Source organism: Pyxicephalus adspersus, chromosome 1 (genome assembly GCF_032062135.1).
Source record: "Pyxicephalus adspersus chromosome 1, UCB_Pads_2.0, whole genome shotgun sequence".
Lineage (NCBI taxonomy): Eukaryota > Metazoa > Chordata > Amphibia > Anura > Pyxicephalidae > Pyxicephalus > Pyxicephalus adspersus.
The window spans coordinates 69,049,503-69,059,582 of NC_092858.1; the positions used below are offsets into that span (position 1 = coordinate 69,049,503).

The following is a 10,080-nucleotide window of genomic DNA, read 5'->3' on the forward strand; positions in this document are numbered from 1 at the left end:
TCAAAGGACCAGTTGCCAGGTAATGAGCCTCAGTCACAGGCACTGACATCTGACCCTACTTGGCCAGTATTTCTGCAATGAAAGAAAAGAAAACAAAGTGCTTTTTATCAAATCTGGAGTTCAGCTTGAAGTTTCCACTGGCCATCCTGTTGTTAGAGCAAATGTTGCCATTTCTGATCTCTGATGATCTCTGATTTCTGATGAAAATAAACTTTCCCCAATACAGTTACTTACAAGCATGTAAATACCATTTACTTCTCTTCAACTTTTCTGATTTGCAAACTTTCTTCTGGTCAGTAACCCAAAAAGGTGAGGAAGGTAAGATGTCAGCCAGGTAACAGCATTTTCAGTAAGATGTCTGGCCATGCCAGCATCCATATTTCTTTAATGGCAAGTTACCTTTAAATCAGAAAGACACATTTTTTTTTACAGCAGTTCCAAGTTGATATATTCCAAGTTTCAGTTAATTTTTGATTCAATAACCAGTTTACATTTTATACCAGGGTTTTCAATTCAGGATACATTTCACTTTCCTAATAATAAATCACCTTTTCGTTTCATTATAGGACATGACAGCCCACAATTTCAGTGTTACATTATTCTTTTAGTGAATAAAGTGATATAGAGAGAGTTGAAAAGGATAGAAACTTAAGCATATTTGAAAACAAATTGAAATGTATATTGTATTGAAATAATTATATTTTATATAAATGGACCATTTTAAAATGTTATGTAATATGTTAAAGTTGTGTCACTGCTGCCTGTGTAGCAGACTACCAGAACTCTTGGAGCTGTTCAGGGTGCTGATTTCCGGGAATAATCGTAAAACCTGAAAATTACAAATGTTAGATTAGCCCTTCCTTTGTTTAAATGAACTGCTACCAAATATGAACGATAACAGGTATAGACCACTTACCAATGTACAATCAGTTAATAAAACATCTGCTTGGTTATTTGACCTGGTTATTCACATGCTGGGTGCTGACATTTCCCTTTGTACATAATAAGAGAAAGACCCAATGGTCATACACAGGACACATAGCAATATTATATGAAGTGCATTGCTGTTAATATACTTAGACCTACTATTTTGAAATAGAAATAATGTTCTTGAAACAGATGATGGAGCAGATAATGAAAGCTGCCACTTTTCCCTAGAGAATACATTCGGAGGTTCACTTTCAAATGCTTACAATGTATACCTGACATTTTTTGGGTGAATAGAACCCAAAAGCTATTTTCAGGCACTTGATGTTAAATACCATATATTTCCTTTCTAGTCATTTGCATTATTTCAGACTGTTCAAGAAGATAATCTTTTCAGGTTTCTCAGGATAGCAGTTAAGGTATTTTTTTTAAGATTTATTAACCTCCTACACAGGTTACAGGATGGGGGCTTTTTATAGTATGGAGATTATAACAGATATTGTAACAGATTTGTGGCTTCAAAAAGTTGATTTTTTATCCTGGAGTGCAGCTATTACATCTTTTCTTCTGTGCAATCCTACACAGGTTACATAGAGCCAACAGGGTATTTCTAAATAATACAATATTTTTTCCTGTTTAGGATACAGTATGGAAAAGATGGAAATACTTGCAGGTTTCTTTCAATCTCTCCACCAGGTAAAGTTTCTTTCATTTCTGTTCCAATGGTCGGAAGAAATTTCTCTACCATTAATTTTTATTATTTTAAGAAATGTGGAGAAGGTAAGAGCATCTGGCAGCTGTTTTTATTGTTGGCTATGTCCCTGTCAGGAAAATTACCCTTGCATCTCTGAGGTAATGGTCTCCAGAACAGAAAATAAAGGAAATTCTCACTGAAGGGGACACAAATAGCCATGAAAACCTTTCCCTTGTTTCATAACATAATAATAAAAATGTTAGACTAAATGTTTTCACCCTTCAGAGCAACCATGTTCTACTTCACGGTTGTGACAATGTTTCAGTTTAACTATTCCGTAGTGCGTAGTATAAATTAAACCAAAATCGCCACAATCGTATAAAATATTTACCATACTAATAAATTCTACACATTCTATCTTGTTCACAGACAGACATATGCTTATGAAGGCATTAATTCTTAATATAAAATAATTCGGTACATTATAAATAGCTTTTGCTTGTCACTGACCAAGCTACAGCCACACTTCACTAAACCCTGAGAATGACTATGAAACACATGTTCTTTACTAGCAGATTAACCTGTTCTCTGATGTTACCTACTGTTGGTGGAATGCTAGCTTTTCCTGCATGTCGGAGCTATGGGTTGGGGACCACAGGAATGGAGATCCTACAACAGGCCAGCCCGACTCTGCATGCAGTTACAGAGTAGCAGAGCAGTACAAATGTCATCCCTAGTGGCTATGGTGTCCTAGGCCACAACCTAGGTGGCTTTATGAGAAATCCAGCCCTAATCCAACACTAATCTGTTCCTGTCTCCTAAATGTCCCCTTACACTGTCACACTATTACATACATTTTTAAAATAAACTACAAATAAACAATTTATAAGATATAACATGCATTGTCCACAATTGACTAGAACAGGGTAAAACATGTGTCACGCTTACCTCTTCCTCACTAAAGCGCAGACGCCTCTCTCCTGCGCCTGCGGGCAGTTCTGACTGCAGGCGTACCCCTGTTTCCAAGCTTTATCAATTTCCTCCAATCCGCTGGCCAATCAGAAAATAGTCTCTTAGCCATCCCTGGCTATTTAGCTAGCTTACACACGGCACTGCTTACACATTGCACACGTGTTCATGCAATGTGTCTCCATTGTGCCAAGTCCCTAGTTCTGTTGAGCTAGTTCCTGTTCACCTGGTGCTTAATTCAGTGTTTTCTCTGTCCAGCTCCTGCGTTAACCACTCATTGTCCAGTCTGTTGGTTCCCAGCCAACTTCCCTGTGCTGTTCCAGTTTTCCTGTCTGTCTGTGGATATCTCAGAGTCCCCTGTGCCTCCTGTTGTTTCCAGTGTCTCTTATGTTCCCTGTGCCTGCAGTGGCCCCTGTATCACTAGTGTCTGTCCCCTGGATTCCTGGCAATTGACCCCTGGTTTGTGACATGGCCTCTCTTGCTTGCTGCCTGCCTCGACCCCGGCCTTCCTTGACTATCCTTCTGCTTTGTGATTTCGTACCGTGTTTTGCCCACCTTGGTGTGCCAAGGACTGCAACCTGACAGTAACCAGCAGCGCAACATCCTCACCATCAGAGGCTCTGAAAAAAACATGGTTACGGCTTAGACTCTGTGCCTTGGCAACTGTAGGTGAGCAACCATCTCACCTACAGTTGTGTACTACAATATAAATCTGCAATCTACTGCATTTACATTCAACAATCACAATTGTTTGGGACTTAGGTTTTCTTAAAGTGGACCTATCATCACATTTTTAACATAATATCATAATTGGCTATTCTTTTCATATAACACTTTTTAAAAATATATTAGGGAGGTCTTTTCCCCTTACCGCTGAAACAGTAAAGACTGAAGAGAAAATCTGAAGACTTCTGGGATACTTGCATCACATGTCCTAGGAGGCTGCAAGCTTCCCCTTCTGTGCCATCAGGGGCTTTTCCATAATGTAAAAAAAAGAAAGTACTTGATTTCACGTATGCTAAGTATGCACTTTTTGTTTCACATTTCCAGGAAGACAGATCACCCGATCTCGTGTCTGCACAGTGTGAGTTTGGGTGACGTGAGAAGAACCCAGAAGAGAGAAAATGAAGATGGCCGTGCCTGTTGTTCCGTTCATACTTTAAAGAAGAGAGAAGTTGAGACAGGGCTGGACTCATTTGGCATGGTTTGTGGAGGGATCGAGAGCTTTTTACCAGTAAAGGTGTTTTTTTTTTGTTCCACAAAAGTATATTTTTGTCAGATATAGCACAAATGTAAGCGTTTAAGAATACATCCTTCCATACTGGTATCCCACACATAACACTAAAATGAATTTATACCTTTCTTGGGCTGCAGCAGCAAGATCTCCCTGCTGACTTAATTTACCTAAGGAACACATAATGTTGTTTAGTGAATAAAGCCAAATCGCTGTGGCAAGAGAACAGACCTTCTGGGTTAAAGAATACAAAGTTGTATTTCCTCCTAAAAGTATTTTTGCATAAAGGTTCCTTCCTAAATGTGCCCTTTTATGTGTTCAATTTTTTAATGTAAAATGTTCCAGTAAAGATCAGATACCTGGTTAACTTGCCTGTTATTTTTACTTCTGTATTTCTAGTGGCAACACTCTGTAGGCTTATTTAGCTCATGAAATGTTGCCACCAGAATACCCATGATCCTGTTTTCTTCCAAAAGGCCGTGTTCTCCATATCCTCAAGTTTCCAACACCACAACTTGGTGATTGACATGTCATGAAATGTAGAACAAAAATGTGAACACATACTGCACTGTCACTTTGCCCCATTTACATACTAAGGCCATACCAAAGGTAGAGGAATGAATTGCTAATGTCACGTAAATAAATAGATTTTAAAAAAGAGTAATTATGTTGTATAGATTTTTGCAGTTTATATTTGGGTTGGTTACTGTTTGTGTACCCAACCCTAATGCCTAAAGGGCCATAGGAAGATTTACATACACTTAACTCCATCATTTCAATTTTTGCATAGACTGCCCCTACTTACATGCCCCATGGGCTCCTATAGTCACTCTCTTTATCACAGTTCTCACTAAATTATTTAGTATTAACTTTACTAGAAAATGTTAATATTACGGTTAATAAATCATCTCTCCTAAGCAGCAGCTGTTATTGTCAATTTTTATGTTTTAGTTTCATGGATAAATAATGTTCTGATAATAATTCCTCTGCTCATATTTCTTAGTTTGTATTTATTTGTATTTTGCCTATTTATGCTAAGACTGGGTAATTCATCAGGCTCAGTCTTTAAAATGTCTTTTAGTGTACCTACTCTGTGGCTGTGTACATTTCCCATTCTAAAATTAAATTATACAATAATTCTAAGGAAAGAGTGTTGTGTATTGAATTTTTTTGGATAATTTGCAGCCACAGTGCCTCTACCGCAGCATTATGTTTTGTAATTGCCAGGCTTTGCTTTGCTCCCGCTTTTGAATATTCTAGCAATTTTTCAAGTAAACTAGCACCCCCGCATCCCCCCCCCTAACCTTTCTGAGGACCTGCACCGGCACGGCCTGTGCTTTCAAAGTCAGCATGTCGTCTAGAGTTGCCTGAAAAAAAGAACTGCAATCTCATCCTAATTAAAAATGTCCCCAGGCTAACACTACAACGGTTCAGACAGGACATTCTTTACCAGCATCTCTGCTCAAGCTTTATCTGTATCATTTTTCTCATCATGACACTTCCTGGAAAATAAAAGAAAAAAAAACCTTTGCAGTTATTTTCTTTTTTCGTGCACAGATGCTCATTTGTACTCAGGGAACATCTTGGGCCTTTTCCATCTCAATTCATTCTGTGTTATTCCTCAGCCCTTTGAATCAGTTTCTTTTGTACACCACGAACTGAAAATAGAAGTAATACATACTGTACCAAAGCAGCAATCTGCTAAGACACTCTCAAAAGGGCAGACAGGACTATTAGAGGTAGACCCTAAAATCTGGTAAGGCTTTCATTTTGTTTCCCATGACTGGTTTTATGTTTTTCTTGACACAAGCTTGGAACAAGCAGAAAAAAGGATAATTTATCAAAGGCAGTGATGTGCTGTAATTTTTGTGAAGTGTACGTCAGTTTTTGTATTGCTTTACACAGTTGTGCCACCTTTGCAGTGAGTGGAAATTAAATTCTTCTGATTTGATAACAGGACTGTTAACCAAGTGAACTGCTAGGCCACCTGTGTGCATGAAGGTCTATGATGTGTCAGGCAACTCTGACCAGATGGGTCATACACATATTAACAGACATTAATATAAATCAGAAATTGTTTTTTTTAAGGGAACTCACAATCATTCTCATATACCTTTATGTTTTAATTGAAATAAGTAGCTCTTGTTTCTTTTTTTCAGTAGGTGTAATCACATATACATCTACCAAGGAGTCTCTGATTCCCAAAAAGGTTTTTATTCAATTTCTTACTTAACTAAGAAGTAAAAGGAAACCTTCACCAAAAGACTTTGGTGATATACCCTCTCTCATCAGCTGAATTCTCATTTTAGGATCAGCATTCAAATACTTTAATAAATCCTTTTTGACCTTGTTTTTTTCAGAGACAGTTTTTCTTTAACTTCAAGCTGTACCTGTATCTACAGTGGTGTTTTTTTAAGTAGTTGGACCAAACTGTTGTATAATCTGATAGTATTACAACACATTGACATGGGGAGACTGAGATAGGGTTGTCTAAACTTGATGGCAATAATGCTTGTGTGTTTAGTACCCAAATGGTAGGGTGCCAAGACAAATCTAAATGTATAATCACAGTAATAGATTCAAAGTTGCTTTAAATTAAAAAATTCAAATTTATAAAATAAAAATCTAAAAACAAAAGTCATAATTCCTTGCATTTAATGTTTCCACAGCTACACAAACTATAGCAACTAACCAAAGCTTCAAAGTCCAATGAATGTCAATTGAACAAACATAATTACTGTCCTGAAGTATATGGCCTGTCTGATGGAAAAGTAATAAAGACTCTGGGAAGTGACTTCTCTTACCTTCCAGGAGTAGATGTGAAAAGGAAACATCCCAGTACCTCAAAGAAACATTCACAAGAATGAGTTCCCTGCCAAAGCCATCAAGAAAGGTAAGAACTACCTGCAGTAATTCACTTCTGTCAAGGAGCATTATAGATGTCATAGATTGTATATTTAAGTTACCAGCCCATTTTATTACTTCAGTATGATAAGTTAGTTAGGAAACCGGACAGTTGGCAGTATTATGGCGGAAGATGATTTTATCCCCACATCTTTTCCAAAATATTACATTTCAAAGCTCACAGTTTAGTATTAAATTAGCCTATTTGCTCATAATTTGTGTAAACTGTGCTAATCTGTTGAATATTATCTCTATGGGTCTCCAAGGCCGGCATAGTAAGTGCCTAAAGGCTGGATACGGCATAGTGTGCAGAAAGTGCATTTGCCCGTGGGCCAAAAGGTCCAGGATGGCCAACAATGATCACTAATTTCATATGTTTACAAGCTAAAAGATTTACACAATAATTTCTCATTCTAGCATATCCTGTTTGTTGTAACCTCTGTATGACTCATATAAACTTATTAAACTTGTATCATTCCATATGTCCAGAAAATTTGCACCTTCAGGGTGTTATGAGACTGTCAAAGTTTTATAAACCACAGGTGGTCCAATAAATTTGTAAACAATGGCCCTGTGGCTGTTAGCTACACCAATGCTAAAGGAGGCTCAATGTTTTCTAGAAAACCTTCAACACAGCAGTCAATAATGCATTCAGAAGAAACATTTTTGGATTGAAAAGATAGGAGTGTTTCTAATCATGTTTAGTGTAGATTGATGATGTAAAATTGGTTTTCTATCAGCGTACAGATTAAAATAATTCCTTGCAAGGAAAACAGTTTGTTTATGACACGGAAAAGATGTACACTTCAATTTTGTCTATCTAGTTTAAAACCAATCCCAAATAAATACCTGTTTTATATGGAAAGAAAGAGACAAACAGACCTGTTTTCGAATAAATAACTTCACAGCATAAAAGAATATTCTGAAACAACGTTGTTAATAAATCTCTGGGCACGGTCTTGCAATCTCCATGCTCCACTTGTTCTCCTTTTCTTGATACTGAACAGATCAAAATAAATTACAATTTTTACTGTATTATAACACTTGTGTATGCTGAGCAAACAAAATGTAATTCTTGGACATTATCCAGGTACTCTGTCTTCAATTTGATTTTTAATATCTTAACAAAAAAAGCAAGATTTGGTTATGTGACGGAAATTATTTATTGTTATTTTGTTAGTGGTAACATGGAATATTGTTGAAAAAGTAAACATTTGGAGATCTGTGCAGAAAAATCAGATTCTGGGTGTCTAAGGAGCAAATTAGACAAAAATCACTTTGTAAGTACTATGGTAAATTGATGTGTAAAAAATAATAAATAATTCAGCGTGTTACTGAATTTGTTTCTAATCCAATAGAAAATAAAGAATTATGATTTAAAAAAATAACAATGCATGTTTTAATCTCATAATATTTAAAAAAAAAATCTACAACCATAATAGATGTGGGGGCATTAAAGTGAGGGCTCTACTTATAAGACAGGAAATCTGATTCTCATCTCATTCTCTCAAACATTTCCTGGTGCTAAATCAATTACTGCCATTGAAACACATGAACTTGGAAGATTCCCACCAGGTCCATGTGTTTCAAGGGCAGTAATTGATTCCCACCAGGGAATGTCTTTTTTAAATAAATAATGTTATCCTCTGAAGCATTATTAGCTACATACTGTTACTTTGTTTGTTTACTGCATGCAGACTGAAATGGGAATATCTCAGGAATGGAACTATACAGATGCAAAGTAAAGGTAAGTTTCATAGAAATAACTTAAATTTTAAAAATACGTCTGTAGTTCAGGTACACTTTCTGCCAGTCCACCTGTTTACCTTAATGGTCCGAACTACATACCCTTCATGAACAATATCATTATAATTTCAGAACAGAAAACTGTTCCTATTGTATAAATATTCACTAATAATGTTATCATTAATACGACTTATTTATAAATAGGCAACCCAACCAGGGATGTGAATTAAATAGGGGTTGCAAATGACAAGCCTACATAAAAAAACAATGACACAGGACACAAGAGAAGAGGGCCCTGCTCAACAGAGTTTCCAATCCAAGAGATGGGCAAAAGTAATACACAAATGAAGGCAGATATGTAATTGTGGCAAAGTAGGGATGGGTAAAAGACAGATTATCTTTATTTTATGATGCCTTGTCTGTTTCTGTAAGGTAGCATCCAGGGACAGATGTGTTTAGGATTGGCAAAGGGGTGAACGTAATGACAGAAGCTCTGTCCTACTGGGTGGGCTCCTGCCATTTTGTTCAGCTAATCCAATAAGGATAAAACTAGAGGTACCTACGAATCTAAATGTTGGACAATAACAGTTGTCATAGTCCTAGGGTTTGCTGAGCATACAGTTCAGGCAATTCAGCCAGCATCGATTCTGTATGCAATATCTGTCATTAAATTATGGAGCATTTGTTACTTTGTTATGCTTACTGTAAGAGTAGTTCAATTAGACCTCAGAATTTACTGCTACATGTTTACTATTTAAGGGGCATATTTTGATAACCCACATTTATAAATTCACATTGTCAAATGCATCACAACTTACTTTTGGATGTTGGTGTATTTTGTAAACTTTAAACAGTATGAATATGTATGTAGTTAGAAAATTCCTATTAGACTGCAATGAAAACAGTTTGGGGGGTCCTGTAATGTTTTTTGTGGTGCTCAGCAATGTACAGTAGTTGCAGGTAAAATGATCAGTTCCTACATCGATCAAGATAACACTATGCAATGCCAACTGGAAAACTTCGAGAGGAGAAAATACTATCTAGTATTTGAACAGGTGAAGACTCAGAAGTGAAATCAAAGCGACCTCTCTATAAACAAGCGTGGTTTCCCAACTGCAGGGTATTAGTAGCAATAATCCACACTGAAGTTAAGGTTTTTATTTCTAAAATGCAGAATCAAGTGAGAAATGTTTGATTTTGTGTAGCCTGCACTCTTCAATGATAGGGCTTCACTTGCATCAAAAGTACAGCAGCAAGCATAGTACACACACATTAGAGCTTCTATAAATATGCCAGCATAGCCTCTAATACAAAACTATTAATTGGGCATACCACTGATTTATGAATAAGACCCATAATTGTGCCAGTACACAAAGAAGTGCAGAGAAGGATAAATCATTTAATAAGGGATACAGAGAATGTCGGCTATGGTAGAAACCTTAGGAAGAGAACTTACATAAACACATAAATGTTGCATATAGTAAATAGTGGAAAGCAGTTCAATTTAAGGACTTGAATAGATACAAGGACAATATTTGTGAGTTGAAGAATCGAGTCTTAACCTCTACATTTGTAAAGGGCTCTTAGAGCAGAGAAATATAGAATA

At 36.6% G+C, this 10,080-nt stretch overlaps 1 long non-coding RNA gene across 2 annotated transcripts in view; it reads left to right on the forward strand.

Annotated features, from left to right (window-relative positions):
• Positions 1-5,515: 5,515 nt before the first annotated feature.
• LOC140332110 (uncharacterized) overlaps positions 5,516-10,080 on the forward strand; it is a 19,555-nt gene continuing 14,990 nt past the window's right edge. The window contains exons 1-3 of one of the 2 annotated variants that reach the window (XR_011921034.1): positions 5,516-5,580; positions 6,494-6,717; positions 8,426-8,475. This is a non-coding gene — a long non-coding RNA (uncharacterized lncRNA). The remainder of the gene's footprint in view (positions 5,581-6,493; positions 6,718-8,425; positions 8,476-10,080) is intronic. The other variant, XR_011921035.1, reaches the window with a different exon arrangement.